Here is a 23,903-nt window from a genome sequence, read left to right as displayed (position 1 = left end):
CTTCAAGATACAAAATCCGTGACAACGATTTCTTATTGAAAATTGAATTTGAACAGTTTTTTGAATGAATATCGTTACATTTGCTTGAATTAAAGCAAAAAGTACAAAAATAATGGTTTCAGTGATTATATTTGAAAATAGTGAAAAAATTCTCAAAATGTGCTTCTCTGGTCGAGAAACGTCGATTTTGAAAATGTTATTAAAATTCGAGGTACATTTTTATTTATTGATCAATCGAGATGAAATCACTTTTAATGAGTATTTTATACGTAATTAAGCTGAATTCGGTCAAACATTTGTCCAGAAGAAAATGCATTAAAAAGTGTACCGAAAAAATCGTATGTTTTTTTCTTCAAGATACAAAATCCGTGACAACGATTTCTTATTGAAAATTTAATTTGAACAGTTTTTTGAATGAATATCGTTACATTTGCTTGAATTAAAGCAAAAAGTACAAAAATAATGGTTTCATTGGTTATATTTGAAAATAGTGAAAACATTCTCAAAATGTGCTTCTCTGGTCGAGAAACGTCGATTTTGAAAATGTTATTAAAAATCGAGGTACATTTTTATTTATTGATCAATCGAGATGAAATCACTTTTAATGAGTATTTTAAAGGTAATTAAGCTGAATTCGGTCAAAACTTTGTCCAGAAAAAAATGCATTAAAAAGTGTACCGAAAAAATCGCTTGTTTTTTTTCTTCAAGATACAAAATCCGTGACAACGATTTCTTAATGAAAATTGAATTTGAACAGTTTTTTGAATGAATATCGTTACATTTGCTTGAATTAAAGCAAAAAGTACAAAAATAATGGTTTCAGTGATTATATTTGAAAATAGTGAAAAAATTCTCAAAATGTGCTTCTCTGGTCGAGAAACGTCGATTTTGAAAATGTTATTAAAAATCGAGGTACATTTTTATTTATTGATCAATCGAGATGAAATCACTTTTAATGAGTATTTTAAAGGTAATTAAGCTGAATTCGGTCAAAACTTTGTCCAGAAAAAAATGCATTAAAAAGTGTACCGAAAAAATCGCATGTTTTTTTTCTTCAAGATACAAAATCCGTGACAACGATTTCTTAATGAAATATTTAATTTGAACAGTTTTTTGAATGAATATCGTTACATTTGCTTGAATTAAAGCAAAAAGTACAAAAATAATGGTTCATTGGTTATATTTGAAAATAGTGAAAAAAACCTCAAAATGTGCTTTTCTGGTCGAGAAACGTCGATTTTGAAAATGTTATTAAAAATCGAGGTACATTTTTATTTATTGATCAATCGAGATGAAATCACTTTTAATGAGTATTTTATAGGTAAATAAGCATAATTCCGTCAAAAATTTGTCCAGAAAAAAATGCATTCAAAAGTGTACCGAAAAAATCGCATGTTTTTTTCTTCAAGATACAAAATCCGTGACAACGATTTCTTATTGAAAATTGAATTTGAACAGTTTTTTGAATGAATATCGTTACATTTGCTTGAATTAAAGCAAAAAGTACAAAAATAATGGTTTCAGTGATTATATTTGAAAATAGTGAAAAAATTCTCAAAATGTGCTTCTCTGGTCGAGAAACGTCGATTTTGAAAATGTTATTAAAATTCGAGGGACATTTTTATTTATTGATCAATCGAGATGAAATCACTTTTAATGAGTATTTTATACGTAATTAAGCTGAATTCGGTCAAACATTTGTCCAGAAGAAAATGCATTAAAAAGTGTACCGAAAAAATCGTATGTTTTTTTCTTCAAGATACAAAATCCGTGACAACGATTTCTTATTGAAAATTTAATTTGAACAGTTTTTTGAATGAATATCGTTACATTTGCTTGAATTAAAGCAAAAAGTACAAAAATAATGGTTTCATTGGTTATATTTGAAAATAGTGAAAACATTCTCAAATTGTGCTTCTCTGGTCGAGAAACGTCGATTTTGAAAATGTTATTAAAAATCGAGGTACATTTTTATTTATTGATCAATCGAGATGAAATCACTTTTAATGAGTATTTTAAAGGTAATTAAGCTGAATTCGGTCAAAACTTTGTCCAGAAAAAAATGCATTAAAAAGTGTACCGAAAAAATCGCTTGTTTTTTTTCTTCAAGATACAAAATCCGTGACAACGATTTCTTAATGAAAATTGAATTTGAACAGTTTTTTGAATGAATATCGTTACATTTGCTTGAATTAAAGCAAAAAGTACAAAAATAATGGTTTCAGTGATTATATTTGAAAATAGTGAAAAAATTCTCAAAATGTGCTTCTCTGGTCGAGAAACGTCGATTTTGAAAATGTTATTAAAAATCGAGGTACATTTTTATTTATTGATCAATCGAGATGAAATCACTTTTAATGAGTATTTTAAAGGTAATTAAGCTGAATTCGGTCAAAACTTTGTCCAGAAAAAAATGCATTAAAAAGTGTACCGAAAAAATCGCATGTTTTTTTTCTTCAAGATACAAAATCCGTGACAACGATTTCTTAATGAAATATTTAATTTGAACAGTTTTTTGAATGAATATCGTTACATTTGCTTGAATTAAAGCAAAAAGTACAAAAATAATGGTTCATTGGTTATATTTGAAAATAGTGAAAAAAACCTCAAAATGTGCTTTTCTGGTCGAGAAACGTCGATTTTGAAAATGGTACTAACAATCGAGGTACATTTTTATTTATGATCAATAGAGATGAAATCACTTTTAATTAGTATTATATACGTAATTAAGCTGAATTCGGTCAAAAATTTGTCCAGAAGAAAATGCATTAAAAAGTGTACCGAAAAAATCGCATGTTTTTTTTCTTCAAGATACAAAATCCGTGACAACGATTTCTTATTGAAAATTGAATTTGAACAGTTTTTTGAATGAATATCGTTACATTTGCTTGAATTAAAGCAAAAAGTACAAAAATAATGGTTTCATTGGTTATATTTGAAAATAGTGAAAAAAAAACTCAAAATGTGCTTTTCTGGTCGAGAAACGTCGATTTTAAAATGTTATTATAAATTGAGGTACATTTTTATTTATTGATCAATCGAGATGAAATTACTTTTAATGAGTATTTTAAAGGTAATTAAGCTGAATTCGGTCAAAACTTTGTCCAGAAAAAAATGCATTAAAAAGTGTACCGAAAAAATCGCATGTTTTTTTTCTTCAAGATACAAAATCCGTGACAACGATTTCTTATTGAAAATTGAATTTGAACAGTTTTTTGAATGAATATCGTTACATTTGCTTGAATTAAAGCAAAAAGTACAAAAATAATGGTTTCATTGGTTATATTTGAAAATAGTGAAAAAAACCTCAAAATGTGCTTTTCTGGTCGAGAAACGTCGATTTTGAAAATGGTACTAATAATCGAGGTACATTTTTATTTATGATCAATAGAGATGAAATCACTTTTAATGAGTATTTTATACGTAATTAAGCTGAATTCGGTCAAAAATTTGTCCAGAAGAAAATGCATTAAAAAGTGTACCGAAAAAATCGCATGTTTTTTTTCTTCAAGATACAAAAACCGTGACAACGATTTCTTATTGAAAATTGAATTTGAACAGTTTTTTGAATGAATATCGTTACATTTGCTTGAATTAAAGCAAAAAGTACAAAAATAATGGTTTCATTGGTTATATTTGAAAATAGTGAAAAAAAAACTCAAAATGTGCTTTTCTGGTCGAGAAACGTCGATTTTGAAAATGTTATTATAAATCGAGGTACATTTTTATTTATTGATCAATCGAGATGAAATTACTTTTAATGAGTATTTTAAAGGTAATTAAGCTGAATTCGGTCAAAACTTTGTCCAGAAAAAAATGCATTAAAAAGTGTACCGAAAAAATCGCATGTTTTTTTTCTTCAAGATACAAAATCCGTGACAACGATTTCTTATTGAAAATTGAATTTGAACAGTTTTTTGAATGAATATCGTTACATTTGCTTGAATTAAAGCAAAAAGTACAAAAATAATGGTTTCATTGGTTATATTTGAAAATAGTGAAAAAAAACTCAAAATGTGCTTTTCTGGTCGAGAAACGTCGATTTTGAAAATGGTACTAATAATCGAGGTACATTTTTATTTATGATCAATAGAGATGAAATCACTTTTAATGAGTATTTTATACGTAACTAAGCTGAATTCGGTCAAAAATTTGTCCAGAAGAAAATGCATTAAAAAGTGTACCGAAAAAATCGCATGTTTTTTTTCTTCAAGATACAAAATCCGTGACATCGATTTCTTATTGAAAATTGAATTTGAACAGTTTTTTGAATGAATATCGTTACATTTGCTTGAATTAAAGCAAAAAGTACAAAAATAATGGTTTCATTGGTTATATTTGAAAATAGTGAAAAAAACCTCAAAATGTGCTTTTCTGGTCGAGAAGCGTCGATTTTGAAAATGGTACTAACAATCGAGGTACATTTTTATTTATGATCAATAGAGATGAAATCACTTTTAATTAGTATTATATACGTAATTAAGCTGAATTCGGTCAAAAATTTGTCCAGAAGAAAATGCATTAAAAAGTGTACCGAAAAAATCGCATGTTTTTTTTCTTCAAGATACAAAATCCGTGACAACGATTTCTTATTGAAAATTGAATTTGAACAGTTTTTTGAATGAATATCGTTACATTTGCTTGAATTAAAGCAAAAAGTACAAAAATAATGGTTTCATTGGTTATATTTGAAAATAGTGAAAAAAACCTCAAAATGTGCTTTTCTGGTCGAGAAACGTCGATTTTGAAAATGGTACTAATAATCGAGGTACATTTTTATTTATGATCAATAGAGATGAAATCACTTTTAATGAGTATTTTATACGTAATTAAGCTGAATTCGGTCAAAAATTTGTCCAGAAGAAAATGCATTAAAAAGTGTACCGAAAAAATCGCATGTTTTTTTTCTTCAAGATACAAAATCCGTGACAACGATTTCTTATTGAAAATTGAATTTGAACAGTTTTTTGAATGAATATCGTTACATTTGCTTGAATTAAAGCAAAAAGTACAAAAATAATGGTTTCATTGGTTATATTTGAAAATAGTGAAAAAAAACTCAAAATGTGCTTTTCTGGTCGAGAAACGTCGATTTTGAAAATGTTATTATAAATCGAGGTACATTTTTATTTATTGATCAATCGAGATGAAATTACTTTTAATGAGTATTTTAAAGGTAATTAAGCTGAATTCGGTCAAAACTTTGTCCAGAAAAAAATGCATTAAAAAGTGTACCGAAAAAATCGCATGTTTTTTTTCTTCAAGATACAAAATCCGTGACAACGATTTCTTATTGAAAATTGAATTTGAACAGTTTTTTGAATGAATATCGTTACATTTGCTTGAATTAAAGCAAAAAGTACAAAAATAATGGTTTCATTGGTTATATTTGAAAATAGTGAAAAAAAACTCAAAATGTGCTTTTCTGGTCGAGAAACGTCGATTTTGAAAATGGTACTAATAATCGAGGTACATTTTTATTTATGATCAATAGAGATGAAATCACTTTTAATGAGTATTTTATACGTAATTAAGCTGAATTCGGTCAAAAATTTGTCCAGAAGAAAATGCATTAAAAAGTGTACCGAAAAAATCGCATGTTTTTTTTCTTCAAGATACAAAATCCGTGACAACGATTTCTTATTGAAAATTGAATTTGAACAGTTTTTTGAATGAATATCGTTACATTTGCTTGAATTAAAGCAAAAAGTAAAAAAATAATGGTTTCAGTGATTATATTTGAAAATAGTGAAAAAACTCTCAAAATGTGCTTCTCTGGTCGAGAAACGTCGATTTTGAAAATGTTATTAAAAATCGAGGTACATTTTTATTTATTGATCAATCGAGATGAAATCACTTTTAATGAGAATTTTATAGGTAAATAAGCATAATTCGGTCAAAAATTTGTCCAGAAAAAAATGCATTCAAAAGTGTACCGAAAAAATCGCATGTTTTTTGTCTTCAAGATACAAACTCCGTGACAACGATTTCTTATTGAAAATTGAATTTGAACAGTTTTTTGAATGAATATCGTTACATTTGCTTGAATTAAAGCAAAAAGTACGAAAATAATGGTTTCATTGGTTATATTTGAAAATAGTGAAAAAAAACCCCAAAATGTGCTTTTCTGGTCGAGAAACGTCGATTTTGAAAATGGTACTAATAATCGAGGTACACTTTTATTTATTGATCAATCGAGATGAAATCACTTTTAATGAGTATTTTATAAGTATTTAAGCTAAATTCGGTCAAAAATTTGTCCAGAAAAAAATGCATTCAAAAGTGTACCGAAAAAATCGCATGTTTTTTGTCTTCAAGATACAAAATCCGTGACAACGATTTCTTATTGAAAATTGAATTTGAACAGTTTTTTGAATGAATATCGTTACATTTGCATGAATTAAAACAAAAAGTACAAAAACTATGGTTTCAGTGATTATATTTGAAAATAGTGAAAAAATTCTCAAAATGTGCTTCTCTGGTCGAGAAACGTCGATTTTGAAAATGTTATTAAAAATCGAGGTACATTTTTATTTATTGATCAATCGAGATGAAATCACTTTTAATGAGTATTTTATAAGTAATTAAGCTGAATTCGGTCAAAAATTTGTCCAGAAAAAAATGCATTAAAAAGTGTACCGAAAAAATCGCATGTTTTTTTTCTTCAAGATTCAAAATCCGTGAACACGATTTCTTATTGAAAATTGAATTTTAACAGTTTTTTGAATAAATGTCGTTATATTTGCTTGGATTAAAGCAAAAAGTACAAAAATAATGGTTTCAGTGATTATATTTGAAAATAGTGAAAAAATTCTCAAAATGTGCTTCTCTGGTCGAGAAACGTCGATTTTGAAAATGTTATTAAAAATCGAGGTATATTTTTATTTATTGATCAATCGAGATGAAATCACTTTTAATGAGTATTTTATAGTTAAATAAGCTGAATTGGGTCATAAATATGTCCAGAAAATAATGCATTAAAAAGTGTACCGAAAAAATCGCATGTTTTTTTTCTTCAAGATACAAAATCCGTGACAACGATTTCTTATTGAAAATTGAATTGGAACAGTTTTTTGAATGAATATCGTTACATTTGCTTGGATTAAAGCAAAAACTACAAAAATAATGGTTTCAGTGATTATATTTGAAAATAGTGAAAAAATTCTCAAAATGAGCTTCTCTGGTCGAGAAACGTCGATTTTGAAAATGTTATTAAAAATCGAGGTACATTTTTATTTATTGATCAATCGAGATGAAATCACTTTTAATGAGTATTTTATAGGTAATTAAGCTGAATTCGGTCAAAAACTTGTCTAGAAAAAAATGCATTAAAAAGTGTACCGAAAAAATCGCATGTTTTTTCTCTTCAAGATACAAAATCCGTGACAACGATTTCTTATTGAAAATTGAATTTGAACAGTTTATTGAATGAATATCGTTACATTTGCTTGAATTAAAGCAAAAAGTACAAAAATAGTGGTTTCATTGGTTATATTTGAAAATAGTGAAAAAAACTCAAAATGGGCTTTTCTGGTCTAGAAACGTCGATTTTGAAATTGGTACTAATAATCGAGGTACATTTTTATTTATTGATCAATCGAGATGAAATTACTTTTAATGAGTATTTTATAAGTATTTAAGCTAAATTCAGTAAAAAGTCAAAGTTTTTCTACAATACCTGACGACTATTTAATTTTTGAGCTTCCGTGGCGCAATGGTTAGCGCGATCGGCTGTTAACCGAAAGGTTGGTGGTTCGAGCCCATTCGGGAGCGGTGTTGTGAGGTCTTAGATGTAACGTAAAATTCAGAGTTTTTTAAAAATAACTGACGAACATTTAATTTTTGGGCTTTCGTGGCGCAATGGTTAGCGCGTTTAGCTGTTATTCAAAAGGTTTGTGGTTCGAGCCCATCCGGGAGCGGTGTTGTGAAGTCTCAGATGTGACGTAAAAAGTCAAAGTTTTTCCACAATACCTGACGACCATTTAATTTTTGAGCTTCCGTGGCGCAATGGTTAGCGCGTTCGGCTGTTAACCGAAAGGTTGGTGGTTCGAGCCCATCCGGGAGCGGTGTTGTGAGGTCTCAGATGTGACGTAAAAAGTCAAAGTTTTTCCACAATACCTGACGAACATTTAATTTTGGGCTTCCGTGGCGCAATGGTTAGCGCGTTCGGCTGTTAACCGAAAGGTTGGTGGTTCGAGCCCACCTGGGAGCGGTGTTGTGAGATCTCACATGTAACGTAAAAATCCAAAGTTTTTCCACAATACCTGACGAACATTTAATCTTTGGGCTTCCGTTGCGCAATGGTTAACGCCGTCGGCTGTTAACCGAAAGGTTGGTGGTTCGAGCCCATTCAGGAGCGGTGTTGTGAGGTCTTAGATGTAACGTAAAATTCAGAGTTTTTTAAAAATAACTGACGAACATTTAATTTTTGGGCTTTCGTGGCGCAATGGTTAGAGCGTTCAGCTGTTATTCAAAAGGTTTGTGGTTCGAGCCCATCCGGGAGTGGTGTTGTGAAGTCTCAGATGTGACGTAAAAATCCAAAGTTTTTCCACAATACCTGACGAACATTTAATCTTTGGGCTTCCGTGGCGCAATGGTTAACGCCGTAGGCTGTTAACCGAAAGGTTGTTGGCTCGAGCCCTTCCGGGAGCGGTGTTGTGAGGTCTTAGATGTAACGTAAAATTCAGAGTTTTTTAAAAATAACTGACGAACATTTAATTTTTGGGCTTTCGTGGCGCAATGGTTAGCGCGTTTAGCTGTTATTTAAAAGGTTTGTGGTTCGAGCCCATCCGGGAGCGGTGTTGTGAAGTCTCAGATGTGACGTAAAAAGTCAAAGTTTTTCCACAATACCTGACGACCATTTAATTTTTGAGCTTCCGTGGCGCAATGGTTAGCGCGTTCGGCTGTTAACCGAAAGGTTGGTGGTTCGAGCCCACCCGGGAGCGGTGTTGTGAGATCTCACATGTAACGTAAAAATCCAAAGTTTTTCCACAATACCTGACGAACATTTAATCTTTGGGCTTCCGTTGCGCAATGGTTAACGCCGTCGGCTGTTAACCGAAAGGTTGGTGGTTCGAGCCCATTCGGGAGCGGTGTTGTGAGGTCTTAGATGTAACGTAAAATTGAGAGTTTTTTAAAAATAACTGACGAACATTTAATTTTTGGGTTTTCGTGGCGCAATGGTTAGAGCGTTCAGCTGTTATTCAAAAGGTTTGTGGTTCGAGCCCATCCGGGAGCGGTGTTGTGAGGTCTCAGATGTGACGTAAAAAGTCAAAGTTTTTCCACAATACCTGACGACCATTTAATTTTTGAGCTTCCGTGGCGCAATGGTTAGCGCCGTCGGCCGTTAACCGAAAGGTTGGTGGTTCGAGCCCATCCGGGAGCGGTGTTGTGAGGTCTCAGATGTGACGTAAAAAGTCAAAGTTTTTCCACAATACCTGACGAACATTTAATTTTGGGCTTCCGTGGCGCAATGGTTAGCGCGTTCGGCTGTTAACCGAAAGGTTGGTGGTTCGAGCCCACCTGGGAGCGGTGTTGTGAGATCTCACATGTAACGTAAAAATCCAAAGTTTTTCCACAATACCTGACGAACATTTAATCTTTGGGCTTCCGTTGCGCAATGGTTAACGCCGTCGGCTGTTAACCGAAAGGTTGGTGGTTCGAGCCCATTCAGGAGCGGTGTTGTGAGGTCTTAGATGTAACGTAAAATTCAGAGTTTTTTAAAAATAACTGACGAACATTTAATTTTTGGGCTTTCGTGGCGCAATGGTTAGAGCGTTCAGCTGTTATTCAAAAGGTTTGTGGTTCGAGCCCATCCGGGAGTGGTGTTGTGAAGTCTCAGATGTGACGTAAAAATCCAAAGTTTTTCCACAATACCTGACGAACATTTAATCTTTGGGCTTCCGTGGCGCAATGGTTAACGCCGTAGGCTGTTAACCGAAAGGTTGTTGGTTCGAGCCCTTCCGGGAGCGGTGTTGTGAGGTCTTAGATGTAACGTAAAATTCAGAGTTTTTTAAAAATAACTGACGAACATTTAATTTTTGGGCTTTCGTGGCGCAATGGTTAGCGCGTTTAGCTGTTATTTAAAAGGTTTGTGGTTCGAGCCCATCCGGGAGCGGTGTTGTGAAGTCTCAGATGTGACGTAAAAAGTCAAAGTTTTTCCACAATACCTGACGACCATTTAATTTTTGAGCTTCCGTGGCGCAATGGTTAGCGCGTTCGGCTGTTAACCGAAAGGTTGGTGGTTCGAGCCCACCCGGTAGCGGTGTTGTGAGATCTCACATGTAACGTAAAAATCCAAAGTTTTTCCACAATACCTGACGAACATTTAATCTTTGGGCTTCCGTTGCGCAATGGTTAACGCCGTCGGCTGTTAACCGAAAGGTTGGTGGTTCGAGCCCATTCGGGAGCGGTGTTGTGAGGTCTTAGATGTAACGTAAAATTGAGAGTTTTTTAAAAATAACTGACGAACATTTAATTTTTGGGTTTTCGTGGCGCAATGGTTAGAGCGTTCAGCTGTTATTCAAAAGGTTTGTGGTTCGAGCCCATCCGGGAGCGGTGTTGTGAGGTCTCAGATGTGACGTAAAAAGTCAAAGTTTTTCCACAATACCTGACGACCATTTAATTTTTGAGCTTCCGTGGCGCAATGGTTAGCGCCGTCGGCCGTTAACCGAAAGGTTGGTGGTTCGAGCCCATCCGGAAGCGGTGTTGTGAGGTCTCAGATGTGACGTAAAAAGTCAAAGTTTTTCCACAATACCTGACGACCATTTAATTTTTGAGCTTCCGTGGCGCAATGGTTAGCGCGTTCGGCTATTAACCGAAAGGTTGGTGGTTCGAGCCCACCCGGGAGCGGTGTTGTAAAATCTCAGATGTGACGTAAAAAGTCAAAGTTTTTCAACAATACCTGACGAACATTTAATCTTTGGGCTTCCGTGGCGCAATGGTTAGCGCGTTCGGCTGTTAACCGAAAGGTTGGTGGTTCGAGCCCACCCGGGAGCGGTGTTGTGAGCTCTCACATGTAACGTAAAAAGCCAAAGTTTTTCCACAATACCTGACGAACATTTAATCTTTGGGCTTCCGTTGCGCAATGGTTAACGCCGTCGGCTGTTAACCGAAAGGTTTATGGTTCGAGCCCATCCGGGAGCGGTGTTGTGAGGTCTTAGATGTAACGTAAAATTCAGAGTTTTTAAAAATAACTGACGAACATTTCATTTCTGAGCTTCCTTGGCTCGAAGGTTAGCGCGTTCGGATGTTAACCAAAAGGTTGATGGTTCGAGCCCGTCCGGGAGCGGTGTTGTGAAGTGTCAAATGTAACGTAAAAAGCCAAAGTTTTTCCACAATACCTGACGACCGTTTAATTTTTGAGCTTCCGTGGCGCAATGGTTAGCGCGTTCGGCTGTTAACCGAAAGGTTGGTGGTTCGAGCCCACCCGGGAGCGGTGTTGTGAGATCTCAAACGTAATATCAAATGCCAAAGTTTTTACACAATACCTGACGAACAATTAATCTTTGAGCTTCCGTGGCGCAATGGTTAGCGCGTTCGGCTGTTAACCGAAAGGTTCGTGGTTCGAGCCCATCCGGGAGCGGTGTTGTGAGGTCTCAGATGTAACGTAAAAATCCAAAGTTTTTCCACAATACATGACGAACATTTAATCTTTGGGCTTCCGTTGCGCAATGGTTAACGCCGTCGGCTGTTAACCGAAAGGTTGGTGGTTCGAGCCCATCCGGGAGCGGTGTTGTGAGGTCATAGATGTAACGTAAAATTCAGAGTTTATTAAAAATATCTGACGAACATTTAATTTTTGGGCTTCCGTGGCGCAATGGTTAGCGCATTCAGCTGTTATTCAAAAGGTTTGTGGTTCGAGCCCATCCGGGAGCGGTGTTTTGAAGTCTCGGATGTGACGTAAAAAGTCAGAGTTTTTCCACAATACCTGACGACCATTTCATTTCTGAGCTTCCTTGGCTCGAAGGTTAGCGCGTTCGGATGTTAATCAAAAGGTTGGTGGTTCGAGCCCACCCGGCTGCCGTGTTGTGAAGTCTCAAATGTAACGTAAAAAGCCAAAGTTTTTCCACAATACCTGACGAACGTTTAATTTTTGAGCTTCCTTGGCGCAATGGTTAGCGCGTTCGGCTGTTAACCGAAAGGTTGGTGGTTCGAGCCCACCCGGGAGCGGTGTTGTGAGATCTCAAACGTAATGTCAAATGCCAAAGTTTTTCCACAATACCTGACGAACATTTAATCTTTGGGCTTCCGTGGCGCAATGGTTAGCGCGTTCGGCTGTTAACCGAAAGGTTGGTGGTTCGAGCCCATCCGTGAGCGGTGTTGTGAGGTCTTAGATGTAACGTAAAATTCAGAGTTTTTTAAAAATAACTGACGAACATTTAATTTTTGGGCTTCCGTGGCGAAATGGTTAGAGCGTTCAGCTGTTATTGAAAAGGTTTGTGGTTCGAGCCCGTCCGGGAGCGGTGTTGTGAAGTCTCAGATGTGACGTAAAAAGTCAAAGTTTTTCCACAATACCTGACGAACATTTAATCTTTGGGCTTCCGTGGCGCAATTGTTAGCGCGTTCGGCTGTTAACCGAAAGGTTGGTGGTTCGAGCCCACCCGGGTGCGGTGTTGTGAGATCTCACATGTAACGTAAAAATCCAAAGTTTTTCCACAATACCTGACGAGCATTTAATCTTTGGGCTTCCGTTGCGCAATGGTTAACGCCGTCGGCTGTTAACCGAAAGGTTGGTGGTTCGAGCCCATCCGGGAGCGGTGTTGTGAGGTCTTAGATGTAACGTAAAATTCAGAGTTTTTTAAAAATATCTGACGAACATTTAATTTTTGGGCTTCCTTGGCGCAATGGTTAGCGCGTTCAGCTGTTATTCAAAAGGTTTGTGGTTCGAGCCCATCCGGGAGCGGTGTTTTGAAGTCTCGGATGTGACGTAAAAAGTCAGAGTTTTTCCACAATACCTGACGACCATTTCATTTCTGAGCTTCCTTGGCTCGAAGGTTAGCGCGTTCGGATGTTAACCAAAAGGTTGATGGTTCGAGCCCACCCGGCTGCCGTGTTGTGAAGTCTCAAATGTAACGTAAAAAGCCAAAGTTTTTCCACAATACCTGACGACCGTTTAATTTTTGAGCTTCCGTGGCGCAATGGTTAGCGCGTTCGGCTGTTAACCGAAAGGTTGGTGGTTCGAGCCCACCCGGGAGCGGTGTTGTGAGATCTCAAACGTAATGTCAAATGCCAAAGTTTTTCCACAATACCTGACGACCGTTTAATTTTTGAGCTTCCGTGGCGCAATGGTTAGCGCGTTCCGCTGTTAACCGAATGGTTCGTGGTTCGAGCCCATCCGGGAGCGGTGTTGTGAGGTCTCAGATGTGACGTAAAAAGTCAAAGTTTTTCCACAATACCTGACGAACATTTAATTTTTGGGCTTCCGTGGCGCAATGGTTAGCGCGTTCGGCTGTTAACCGAAAGGTTGGTGGTTCGAGCCCACCCGGGAGCGGTGTTGTGAGATCTCACATGTAACGTAAAATTCCAAAGTTTTTCCACAATACCTGACGAACATTTAATCTTTGGGCTTCCGTTGCGCAATGGTTAACGCCGTCGGCTGTTAACCGAAAGGTTGGTGGTTCGAGCCCATCCGGGAGCGGTGTTGTGAGGTCTTAGATGTAACGTAAAATTCAGAGTTTTTTAAAAATAACTGACGAACATTTAATTTTTGGGCTTCCGTGGCGCAATGGTTAGCGCGTTCGGCTGTTAACCGAAAGGTTGGTGGTTCGAGCCCATCCGGGAGCGGTGTTGTGAAGTCTCAGATGTGACGTAAAAAGTCAAAGTTTTTCCACAATACCTGACGACCATTTCATTTCTGAGCTTCCGTGGCTCCATGGTTAGCGTGTTCGGATGTTAAGCTTAAGGTTGGTGGTTCGAGCCCACCCGGGAGCAGTGTTGTGAAGTCTCAAATGTAACGTAAAAAGCCAAAGTTTTTCCACAATACCTGACGACCATTAAATTTTTGGGCTTCCGTGGCTCAATGGTTAGCGCGTTCGGCTGTTAACTAATAGGTTGGTGGTTCGAGCCCACCCGGGAGCGGAGTTGTGAAATCTCACAGGTAACGTAAAAATCCAAAGTTTTTCCACAATACCTGACGAACATTTAATCTTTGGGCTTCCGTTGCGCAATGGTTAACGCCGTCGGCTGTTAACCGAAAGGTTGGTGTTTCGAGCCCATCCGAAAGCGGTGTTGTGAGGTCTTAGATGTAACGTAAAATTCAGAGTTTTTTAAAAATATCTGACGAACATTTAATTTTTGGGCTTCCGTGGCGCAATGGTTAGCGCGTTCAGCTGTTATTCAAAAGGTTTGTGGTTCGAGCCCATCCGGGAGCGGTGTTTTGAAGTCTCTGATGTGACGTAAAAAGTCAGAGTTTTTCCACAATACCTGACGACCATTGCATTTCTGAGCTTCCTTGGCTCGAAGGTTAGCGCGTTCGGATGTTAACCAAAAGGTTGGTGGTTCGAGCCCACCCGGCTGCCGTGTTGTGAAGTCTCAAATGTAACGTAAAAAGCCAAAGTTTTTCCACAATACCTGACGACCGTTTAATTTTTGAGCTTCCGTGGCGCAATGGTTAGCGCGTTCGGCTGTTAACCGAAAGGTTGGTGGTTCGAGCCCACCCGGGAGCGGTGTTGTGAGATCTCAAACGTAATGTCAAATGCCAAAGTTTTTGCACAATACCTGACGACCATTTAATTTTTGAGCTTCCGTGGCGCAATGGTTAGCGCGTTCGGCTGTTAACCGAAAGGTTGGTGGTTCGAGCCCACCCGGGAGCGGTGTTGTGAAATCTCACATGTAACGTAAAAATCCAAAGTTTTTCCACAATACCTGACGAACATTTAATCTTTGGGCTTCCGTTGCGCAATGGTTAACGCCGTCGGCTGTTAACCGAAAGGTTGGTGGTTCGAGCCCATCCGGGAGCGGTGTTGTGAGGTCTTAGATGTAACGTAAAATTCAGAGTTTTTTAAAAATAACTGACGAACATTTAATTTTTGGGCTTCCGTGGCGCAATGGTTAGCGCGTTCGGCTGTTAACCGAAAGGTTGGTGGTTCGAGCCCATCCGGGAGCGGTGTTGTGAAGTCTCAGATGTGACGTAAAAAGTCAAAGTTTTTCCACAATACCTGACGACCATTTCATTTCTGAGCTTCCTTGGCTCCATGGTTAGCGTGTTCGGATGTTAAGCTTAAGGTTGGTGGTTCGAGCCCACCCGGGAGCAGTGTTGTGAAGTCTCAAATGTAACGTAAAAAGCCAAAGTTTTTCCACAATACCTGACGACCATTAAATTTTTGGGCTTCCGTGGCTCAATGGTTAGCGCGTTCGGCTGTTAACTAATAGTTTGGTGGTTCGAACCCACCCGGGAGCGGAGTTGTGAAATCTCACAGGTAACGTAAAAATCCAAAGTTTTTCCACAATACCTGACGAACATTTAATCTTTGGGCTTCCGTTGCGCAATGGTTAACGCCGTCGGCTGTTAACCGAAAGGTTGGTGTTTCGAGCCCATCCGGGAGCGGTGTTGTGAGGTCTTAGATGTAACGTAAAATTCAGAGTTTTTTAAAAATATCTGACGAACATTTAATTTTTGGGCTTCCGTGGCGCAATGGTTAGCGCGTTCAGCTGTTATTCAAAAGGTTTGTGGTTCGAGCCCATCCGGGAGCGGTGTTTTGAAGTCTCTGATGTGACGTAAAAAGTCAGAGTTTTTCCACAATACCTGACGACCATTGCATTTCTGAGCTTCCTTGGCTCGAAGGTTAGCGCGTTCGGATGTTAACCAAAAGGTTGGTGGTTCGAGCCCACCCGGCTGCCGTGTTGTGAAGTCTCAAATGTAACGTAAAAAGCCAAAGTTTTTCCACAATACCTGACGACCGTTTAATTTTTGAGCTTCCGTGGCGCAATGGTTAGCGCGTTCGGCTGTTAACCGAAAGGTTGAAGGTTCGAGCCCATCCGGGAGCGGTGTTGTGAAGTCTCAGATGTGACGTAAAAAGTCAAAGTTTTTCCACAATACCTGACGACCATTTAATCTTTGGGCTTCCGTGGCGCAATGGTTAGCGCGTTCGGCTGTTAACCGAAAGGTTGGTGGTTCGAGCCCACCCGGGAGCGGTGTTGTGAAATCTCACATGTAACGTAAAAATCCAAAGTTTTTCCACAATACCTGACGAACATTTAATCTTTGGGCTTCCGTTGCGCAATGGTTAACGCCGTCGGCTGTTAACCGAAAGGTTGGTGGTTCGAGCCCATCCGGGAGCGGTGTTGTGAGGTCTTAGATGTAACGTAAAATTCAGAGTTTTTTAAAAATAACTGACGAACATTTAATTTTTGGGCTTCCGTGGCGCAATGGTTAGCGCGTTCGGCTGTTAACCGAAAGGTTGGTGGTTCGAGCCCATCCGGGAGCGGTGTTGTGAAGTCTCAGATGTGACGTAAAAAGTCAAAGTTTTTCCACAATACCTGACGACCATTTCATTTCTGAGCTTCCTTGGCTCCATGGTTAGCGTGTTCGGATGTTAAGCTTAAGGTTGGTGGTTCGAGCCCACCCGGGAGCAGTGTTGTGAAGTCTCAAATGTAACGTAAAAAGCCAAAGTTTTTCCACAATACCTGACGACCATTAAATTTTTGGGCTTCCGTGGCTCAATGGTTAGCGCGTTCGGCTGTTAACTAATAGGTTGGTGGTTCGAACCCACCCGGGAGCGGAGTTGTGAAATCTCACAGGTAACGTAAAAATCCAAAGTTTTTCCACAATACCTGACGAACATTTAATCTTTGGGCTTCCGTTGCGCAATGGTTAACGCCGTCGGCTGTTAACCGAAAGGTTGGTGGTTCGAGCCCATCCGGGAGCGGTGTTGTGAGGTCTTAGATGTAACGTAAAATTCAGAGTTTTTTAAAAATATCTGACGACCATTTAATCTTTGGGCTTCCGTGGCGCAATGGTTAGCGCGTTCGGCTGTTAACCGAAAGGTTGGTGGTTCGAGCCCACCCGGGAGCGGTGTTGTGAAATCTCACATGTAACGTAAAAATCCAAAGTTTTTCCACAATACCTGACGAACATTTAATCTTTGGGCTTCCGTTGCGCAATGGTTAACGCGTTCGGCTGTTAACCGAAAGGTTGGTGGTTCGAGCCCATCCGGGAGCGGTGTTGTGAAGTCTCAGATGTGACGTAAAAAGTCAAAGTTTTTCCACAATACCTGACGACCATTTCATTTCTGAGCTTCCTTGGCTCCATGGTTAGCGTGTTCGGATGTTAAGCTTAAGGTTGGTGGTTCGAGCCCACCCGGGAGCAGTGTTGTGAAGTCTCAAATGTAACGTAAAAAGCCAAAGTTTTTCCACAATACCTGACGACCATTAAATTTTTGGGCTTCCGTGGCTCAATGGTTAGCGCGTTCGGCTGTTAACTAATAGGTTGGTGGTTCGAACCCACCCGGGAGCGGAGTTGTGAAATCTCACAGGTAACGTAAAAATCCAAAGTTTTTCCACAATACCTGACGAACATTTAATCTTTGGGCTTCCGTTGCGCAATGGTTAACGCCGTCGGCTGTTAACCGAAAGGTTGGTGTTTCGAGCCCATCCGGGAGCGGTGTTGTGAGGTCTTAGATGTAACGTAAAATTCAGAGTTTTTTAAAAATATCTGACGAACATTTAATTTTTGGGCTTCCGTGGCGCAATGGTTAGCGCGTTCAGCTGTTATTCAAAAGGTTTGTGGTTCGAGCCCATCCGGGAGCGGTGTTTTGAAGTCTCTGATGTGACGTAAAAAGTCAGAGTTTTTCCACAATACCTGACGACCATTGCATTTCTGAGCTTCCTTGGCTCGAAGGTTAGCGCGTTCGGATGTTAACCAAAAGGTTGGTGGTTCGAGCCCACCCGGCTGCCGTGTTGTGAAGTCTCAAATGTAACGTAAAAAGCCAAAGTTTTTCCACAATACCTGACGACCGTTTAATTTTTGAGCTTCCGTGGCGCAATGGTTAGCGCGTTCGGCTGTTAACCGAAAGGTTGAAGGTTCGAGCCCATCCGGGAGCGGTGTTGTGAAGTCCCAGATGTGACGTAAAAAGTCAAAGTTTTTCCACAATACCTGACGACCATTTAATCTTTGGGCTTCCGTGGCGCAATGGTTAGCGCGTTCGGCTGTTAACCGAAAGGTTGGTGGTTCGAGCCCACCCGGGAGCGGTGTTGTGAAATCTCACATGTAACGTAAAAATCCAAAGTTTTTCCACAATACCTGACGAACATTTAATCTTTGGGCTTCCGTTGCGCAATGGTTAACGCCGTCGGCTGTTAACCGAAAGGTTGGTGGTTCGAGCCCATCCGGGAGCGGTGTTGTGAGGTCTTAGATGTAACGTAAAATTCAGAGTTTTTTAAAAATAACTGACGAACATTTAATTTTTGGGCTTCCGTGGCGCAATGGTTAGCGCGTTCGGCTGTTAACCGAAAGGTTGGTGGTTCGAGCCCATCCGGGAGCGGTGTTGTGAAGTCTCAGATGTGACGTAAAAAGTCAAAGTTTTTCCACAATACCTGACGACCATTTCATTTCTGAGCTTCCGTGGCTCCATGGTTAGCGTGTTCGGATGTTAAGCTTAAGGTTGGTGGTTCGAGCCCACCCGGGAGCAGTGTTGTGAAGTCTCAAATGTAACGTAAAAAGCCAAAGTTTTTCCACAATACCTGACGACCATTAAATTTTTGGGCTTCCGTGGCTCAATGGTTAGCGCGTTCGGCTGTTAACTAATAGGTTGGTGGTTCGAGCCCACCCGGGAGCGGAGTTGTGAAATCTCACAGGTAACGTAAAAATCCAAAGTTTTTCCACAATACCTGACGAACATTTAATCTTTGGGCTTCCGTTGCGCAATGGTTAACGCCGTCGGCTGTTAACCGAAAGGTTGCTGTTTCGAGCCCATCCGGGAGCGGTGTTGTGAGGTCTTAGATGTAACGTAAAATTCAGAGTTTTTTAAAAATATCTGACGAACATTTAATTTTTGGGCTTCCGTGGCGCAATGGTTAGCGCGTTCAGCTGTTATTCAAAAGGTTTGTGGTTCGAGCCCATCCGGGAGCGGTGTTTTGAAGTCTCTGATGTGACGTAAAAAGTCAGAGTTTTTCCACAATACCTGACGACCATTGCATTTCTGAGCTTCCTTGGCTCGAAGGTTAGCGCGTTCGGATGTTAACTAAAAGGTTGGTGGTTCGAGCCCACCCGGCTGCCGTGTTGTGAAGTCTCAAATGTAACGTAAAAAGCCAAAGTTTTTCCACAATACCTGACGACTGTTTAATTTTTGAGCTTCCGTGGCGCAATGGTTAGCGCGTTCGGCTGTTAACCGAAAGGTTGGTGGTTCGAGCCCACCCGGGAGCGGTGTTGTGAGATCTCAAACGTAATGTCAAATGCCAAAGTTTTTGCACAATACCTGACGACCATTTAATTTTTGAGCTTCCGTGGCGCAATGGTTAGCGCGTTCGGCTGTTAACCGAAAGGTTGGTGGTTCGAGCCCACCCGGGAGCGGTGTAGTGAAATCTCACATGTAACGTAAAAATCCAAAGTTTTTCCACAATACCTGACGAACATTTAATCTTTGGGCTTCCGTTGCGCAATGGTTAACGCCGTCGGCTGTTAACCGAAAGGTTGGTGGTTCGAGCCCATCCGGGAGCGGTGTTGTGAGGTCTTAGATGTGACGTAAAAAGTCAAAGTTTTTCCACAATACCTGACGACCATTTCATTTCTGAGCTTCCTTGGCTCCATGGTTAGCGTGTTCGGATGTTAAGCTTAAGGTTGGTGGTTCGAGCCCACCCGGGAGCAGTGTTGTGAAGTCTCAAATGTAACGTAAAAAGCCAAAGTTTTTCCACAATACCTGACGTTCATTAAATTTTTGGGCTTCCGTGGCGCAATGGTTAGCGCGTTCGGCTGTTAACCGAAAGGTTGGTGGTTCGAGCCCACCCGGGAGCGGTGTTGTGAAATCTCACATGTAACGTAAAAATCCAAAGTTTTTCCACAATACCTGACGAACATTTAATCTTTGGGCTTCCGTTGCGCAATGGTTAACGCCGTCGGCTGTTAACCGAAAGGTTGGTGGTTCGAGCCCATCCGGGAGCGGTGTTGTGAGGTCTTAGATGTAACGTAAAATTCAGAGTTTTTTAAAAATAACTGACGAACATTTAATTTTTGGGCTTCCGTGGCGCAATGGTTAGCGCGTTCGGCTGTTACCCGAAAGGTTGGTGGTTCGAGCCCATCCGGGAGCGGTGTTGTGAAGTCTCAGATGTGACGTAAAAAGTCAAAGTTTTTCCACAATACCTGACGACCATTTCATTTCTGAGCTTCCTTGGCTCCATGGTTAGCGTGTTCGGATGTTAAGCTTAAGGTTGGTGGTTCGAGCCCACCCGGGAGCAGTGTTGTGAAGTCTCAAATGTAACGTAAAAAGCCAAAGTTTTTCCACAATACCTGACGACCATTAAATTTTTGGGCTTCCGTGGCTCAATGGTTAGCGCGTTCGGCTGTTAACTAATAGGTTGGTGGTTCGAACCCACCCGGGAGCGGAGTTGTGAAATCTCACAGGTAACGTAAAAATCCAAAGTTTTTCCACAATACCTGACGAACATTTAATCTTTGGGCTTCCGTTGCGCAATGGTTAACGCCGTCGGCTGTTAACCGAAAGGTTGGTGTTTCGAGCCCATCCGGGAGCGGTGTTGTGAGGTCTTAGATGTAACGTAAAATTCAGAGTTTTTTAAAAATATCTGACGAACATTTAATTTTTGGGCTTCCGTGGCGCAATGGTTAGCGCGTTCAGCTGTTATTCAAAAGGTTTGTGGTTCGAGCCCATCCGGGAGCGGTGTTTTGAAGTCTCTGATGTGACGTAAAAAGTCAGAGTTTTTCCACAATACCTGACGACCATTGCATTTCTGAGCTTCCTTGGCTCGAAGGTTAGCGCGTTCGGATGTTAACCAAAAGGTTGGTGGTTCGAGCCCACCCGGCTGCCGTGTTGTGAAGTCTCAAATGTAACGTAAAAAGCCAAAGTTTTTCCACAATACCTGACGACCGTTTAATTTTTGAGCTTCCGTGGCGCAATGGTTAGCGCGTTCGGCTGTTAACCGAAAGGTTGAAGGTTCGAGCCCATCCGGGAGCGGTGTTGTGAAGTCTCAGATGTGACGTAAAAAGTCAAAGTTTTTCCACAATACCTGACGACCATTTAATCTTTGGGCTTCCGTGGCGCAATGGTTAGCGCGTTCGGCTGTTAACCGAAAGGTTGGTGGTTCGAGCCCACCCGGGAGCGGTGTTGTGAAATCTCACATGTAACGTAAAAATCCAAAGTTTTTCCACAATACCTGACGAACATTTAATCTTTGGGCTTCCGTTGCGCAATGGTTAACGCCGTCGGCTGTTAACCGAAAGGTTGGTGGTTCGAGCCCATCCGGGAGCGGTGTTGTGAGGTCTTAGATGTAACGTAAAATTCAGAGTTTTTTAAAAATAACTGACGAACATTTAATTTTTGGGCTTCCGTGGCGCAATGGTTAGCGCGTTCGGCTGTTAACCGAAAGGTTGGTGGTTCGAGCCCATCCGGGAGCGGTGTTGTGAAGTCTCAGATGTGACGTAAAAAGTCAAAGTTTTTCCACAATACCTGACGACCATTTCATTTCTGAGCTTCCTTGGCTCCATGGTTAGCGTGTTCGGATGTTAAGCTTAAGGTTGGTGGTTCGAGCCCACCCGGGAGCAGTGTTGTGAAGTCTCAAATGTAACGTAAAAAGCCAAAGTTTTTCCACAATACCTGACGACCATTAAATTTTTGGGCTTCCGTGGCTCAATGGTTAGCGCGTTCGGCTGTTAACTAATAGGTTGGTGGTTCGAGCCCACCCGGGAGCGGAGTTGTGAAATCTCACAGGTAACGTAAAAATCCAAAGTTTTTCCACAATACCTGACGAACATTTAATCTTTGGGCTTCCGTTGCGCAATGGTTAACGCCGTCGGCTGTTAACCGAAAGGTTGGTGTTTCGAGCCCATCCGAAAGCGGTGTTGTGAGGTCTTAGATGTAACGTAAAATTCAGAGTTTTTTAAAAATATCTGACGAACATTTAATTTTTGGGCTTCCGTGGCGCAATGGTTAGCGCGTTCAGCTGTTATTCAAAAGGTTTGTGGTTCGAGCCCATCCGGGAGCGGTGTTTTGAAGTCTCTGATGTGACGTAAAAAGTCAGAGTTTTTCCACAATACCTGACGACCATTGCATTTCTGAGCTTCCTTGGCTCGAAGGTTAGCGCGTTCGGATGTTAACCAAAAGGTTGGTGGTTCGAGCCCACCCGGCTGCCGTGTTGTGAAGTCTCAAATGTAACGTAAAAAGCCAAAGTTTTTCCACAATACCTAACGACCGTTTAATTTTTGAGCTTCCGTGGCGCAATGGTTAGCGCGTTCGGCTGTTAACCGAAAGGTTGGTGGTTCGAGCCCACCCGGGAGCGGTGTTGTGAGATCTCAAACGTAATGTCAAATGCCAAAGTTTTTGCACAATACCTGACGACCATTTAATTTTTGAGCTTCCGTGGCGCAATGGTTAGCGCGTTCGGCTGTTAACCGAAAGGTTGGTGGTTCGAGCCCACCCGGGAGCGGTGTTGTGAAATCTCACATGTAACGTAAAAATCCAAAGTTTTTCCACAATACCTGACGAACATTTAATCTTTGGGCTTCCGTTGCGCAATGGTTAACGCCGTCGGCTGTTAACCGAAAGGTTGGTGGTTCGAGCCCATCCGGGAGCGGTGTTGTGAGGTCTTAGATGTAACGTAAAATTCAGAGTTTTTTAAAAATAACTGACGAACATTTAATTTTTGGGCTTCCGTGGCGCAATGGTTAGCTCGTTCGGCTGTTAACCGAAAGGTTGAAGGTTCGAGCCCATCCGGGAGCGGTGTTGTGAAGTCTCAGATGTGACGTAAAAAGTCAAAGTTTTTCCACAATACCTGACGACCATTTCATTTCTGAGCTTCCTTGGCTCCATGGTTAGCGTGTTCGGATGTTAAGCTTAGGGTTGGTGGTTCGAGCCCACCCGGGAGCAGTGTTGTGAAGTCTCAAATGTAACGTAAAAAGCCAAAGTTTTTCCACAATACCTGACGACCATTTAATTTTTGGGCTTCCGTGGCTCAATGGTTAGCGCGTTCGGCTGTTAACTAATAGGTTGGTGGTTCGAGCCCACCCGGGAGCGGAGTTGTGAAATCTCACAGGTAACGTAAAAATACAAAGTTTTTCCACAATACCTGACGAACATTTAATCTTTGTGCTTCCGTTGCGCAATGGTTAACGCCGTCGGCTGTTAACCGAAAGGTTGGTGGTTCGAGCCCATCCGGGAGCGGTGTTGTGAGGTCTTAGATGTAACGTAAAATTCAGAGTTTTTTAAAAATATCTGACGAACATTTAATTTTTGGGCTTCCGTGGCGCGATGGTTAGCGCGTTCAGCTGTTATTCAAAAGGTTTGTGGTTCGAGCCCATCCGTGAGCGGTGTTTTGAAGTCTCTGATGTGACGTAAAAAGTCAGAGTTTTTCCACAATACCTGACGACCATTTCATTTCTGAGCTTCCTTGGCTCGAAGGTTAGCGCGTTCGGATGTTAACCAAAAGGTTGGTGGTTCGAGCCCACCCGGCTGCCGTGTTGTGAAGTCTCAAATGTAACGTAAAAAGCCAAAGTTTTTCCACAATACCTGACGACCGTTTAATTTTTAAGCTTCCGTGGCGCAATGGTTAGCGCGTTCGGCTGTTAACCGAAAGGTTGGTGGTTCGAGCCCACCTGGGAGCGGTGTTGTGAAATCTCACATGTAACGTAAAAATCCAAAGTTTTTCCACAAAACCTGACGAACATTTAATCTTTGGGCTTCCGTTGCGCAATGGTTAACGCCGTCGGCTGTTAGCCGAAAGGTTGGTGGTTCGAGCCC

At 40.3% G+C, this 23,903-nt stretch overlaps 17 non-coding genes across 17 annotated transcripts; all 17 read left to right on the top strand.

The window, feature by feature from the left end:
* Window positions 1–8,872: 8,872 nt before the first annotated feature.
* Window positions 8,873–8,945, top strand: TRNAN-GUU (transfer RNA asparagine (anticodon GUU)). Its single transcript has one exon. It is a non-coding gene; the product is annotated as a tRNA-Asn (tRNA).
* A 1,833-nt stretch (window positions 8,946–10,778) lies between these two features.
* TRNAN-AUU (transfer RNA asparagine (anticodon AUU)) lies at window positions 10,779–10,851 on the top strand. Its single transcript has one exon. It is a non-coding gene; the product is annotated as a tRNA-Asn (tRNA).
* A 74-nt stretch (window positions 10,852–10,925) lies between these two features.
* TRNAN-GUU (transfer RNA asparagine (anticodon GUU)) lies at window positions 10,926–10,998 on the top strand. The gene has a single exon. It is a non-coding gene; the product is annotated as a tRNA-Asn (tRNA).
* A 366-nt stretch (window positions 10,999–11,364) lies between these two features.
* Window positions 11,365–11,437, top strand: TRNAN-GUU (transfer RNA asparagine (anticodon GUU)). The gene has a single exon. It is a non-coding gene; the product is annotated as a tRNA-Asn (tRNA).
* Window positions 11,438–13,125: 1,688 nt separating this feature from the next.
* On the top strand, window positions 13,126–13,198 carry TRNAN-GUU (transfer RNA asparagine (anticodon GUU)). Its single transcript has one exon. It is a non-coding gene; the product is annotated as a tRNA-Asn (tRNA).
* Window positions 13,199–13,419: 221 nt separating this feature from the next.
* On the top strand, window positions 13,420–13,492 carry TRNAN-GUU (transfer RNA asparagine (anticodon GUU)). The gene has a single exon. It is a non-coding gene; the product is annotated as a tRNA-Asn (tRNA).
* A 1,101-nt stretch (window positions 13,493–14,593) lies between these two features.
* Window positions 14,594–14,666, top strand: TRNAN-GUU (transfer RNA asparagine (anticodon GUU)). Its single transcript has one exon. It is a non-coding gene; the product is annotated as a tRNA-Asn (tRNA).
* Window positions 14,667–14,740: 74 nt separating this feature from the next.
* TRNAN-GUU (transfer RNA asparagine (anticodon GUU)) lies at window positions 14,741–14,813 on the top strand. The gene has a single exon. It is a non-coding gene; the product is annotated as a tRNA-Asn (tRNA).
* Window positions 14,814–16,061: 1,248 nt separating this feature from the next.
* Window positions 16,062–16,134, top strand: TRNAN-GUU (transfer RNA asparagine (anticodon GUU)). The gene has a single exon. It is a non-coding gene; the product is annotated as a tRNA-Asn (tRNA).
* An 807-nt stretch (window positions 16,135–16,941) lies between these two features.
* TRNAN-GUU (transfer RNA asparagine (anticodon GUU)) lies at window positions 16,942–17,014 on the top strand. Its single transcript has one exon. It is a non-coding gene; the product is annotated as a tRNA-Asn (tRNA).
* A 1,102-nt stretch (window positions 17,015–18,116) lies between these two features.
* TRNAN-GUU (transfer RNA asparagine (anticodon GUU)) lies at window positions 18,117–18,189 on the top strand. Its single transcript has one exon. It is a non-coding gene; the product is annotated as a tRNA-Asn (tRNA).
* A 1,101-nt stretch (window positions 18,190–19,290) lies between these two features.
* TRNAN-GUU (transfer RNA asparagine (anticodon GUU)) lies at window positions 19,291–19,363 on the top strand. Its single transcript has one exon. It is a non-coding gene; the product is annotated as a tRNA-Asn (tRNA).
* Window positions 19,364–19,437: 74 nt separating this feature from the next.
* Window positions 19,438–19,510, top strand: TRNAN-GUU (transfer RNA asparagine (anticodon GUU)). The gene has a single exon. It is a non-coding gene; the product is annotated as a tRNA-Asn (tRNA).
* Window positions 19,511–19,878: 368 nt separating this feature from the next.
* On the top strand, window positions 19,879–19,951 carry TRNAN-GUU (transfer RNA asparagine (anticodon GUU)). The gene has a single exon. It is a non-coding gene; the product is annotated as a tRNA-Asn (tRNA).
* A 1,248-nt stretch (window positions 19,952–21,199) lies between these two features.
* On the top strand, window positions 21,200–21,272 carry TRNAN-GUU (transfer RNA asparagine (anticodon GUU)). The gene has a single exon. It is a non-coding gene; the product is annotated as a tRNA-Asn (tRNA).
* A 1,101-nt stretch (window positions 21,273–22,373) lies between these two features.
* Window positions 22,374–22,446, top strand: TRNAN-GUU (transfer RNA asparagine (anticodon GUU)). The gene has a single exon. It is a non-coding gene; the product is annotated as a tRNA-Asn (tRNA).
* A 74-nt stretch (window positions 22,447–22,520) lies between these two features.
* Window positions 22,521–22,593, top strand: TRNAN-GUU (transfer RNA asparagine (anticodon GUU)). The gene has a single exon. It is a non-coding gene; the product is annotated as a tRNA-Asn (tRNA).
* Window positions 22,594–23,903: the final 1,310 nt, after the last annotated feature.

This window comes from Phalangium opilio, unplaced genomic scaffold (assembly GCF_054372755.1).
Source record: "Phalangium opilio isolate 3A_F unplaced genomic scaffold, DU_Popi_V2 ptg000352l_1, whole genome shotgun sequence".
NCBI lineage: Eukaryota > Metazoa > Arthropoda > Arachnida > Opiliones > Phalangiidae > Phalangium > Phalangium opilio.
This window is presented reverse-complemented; position numbering and strand designations above follow the sequence as displayed.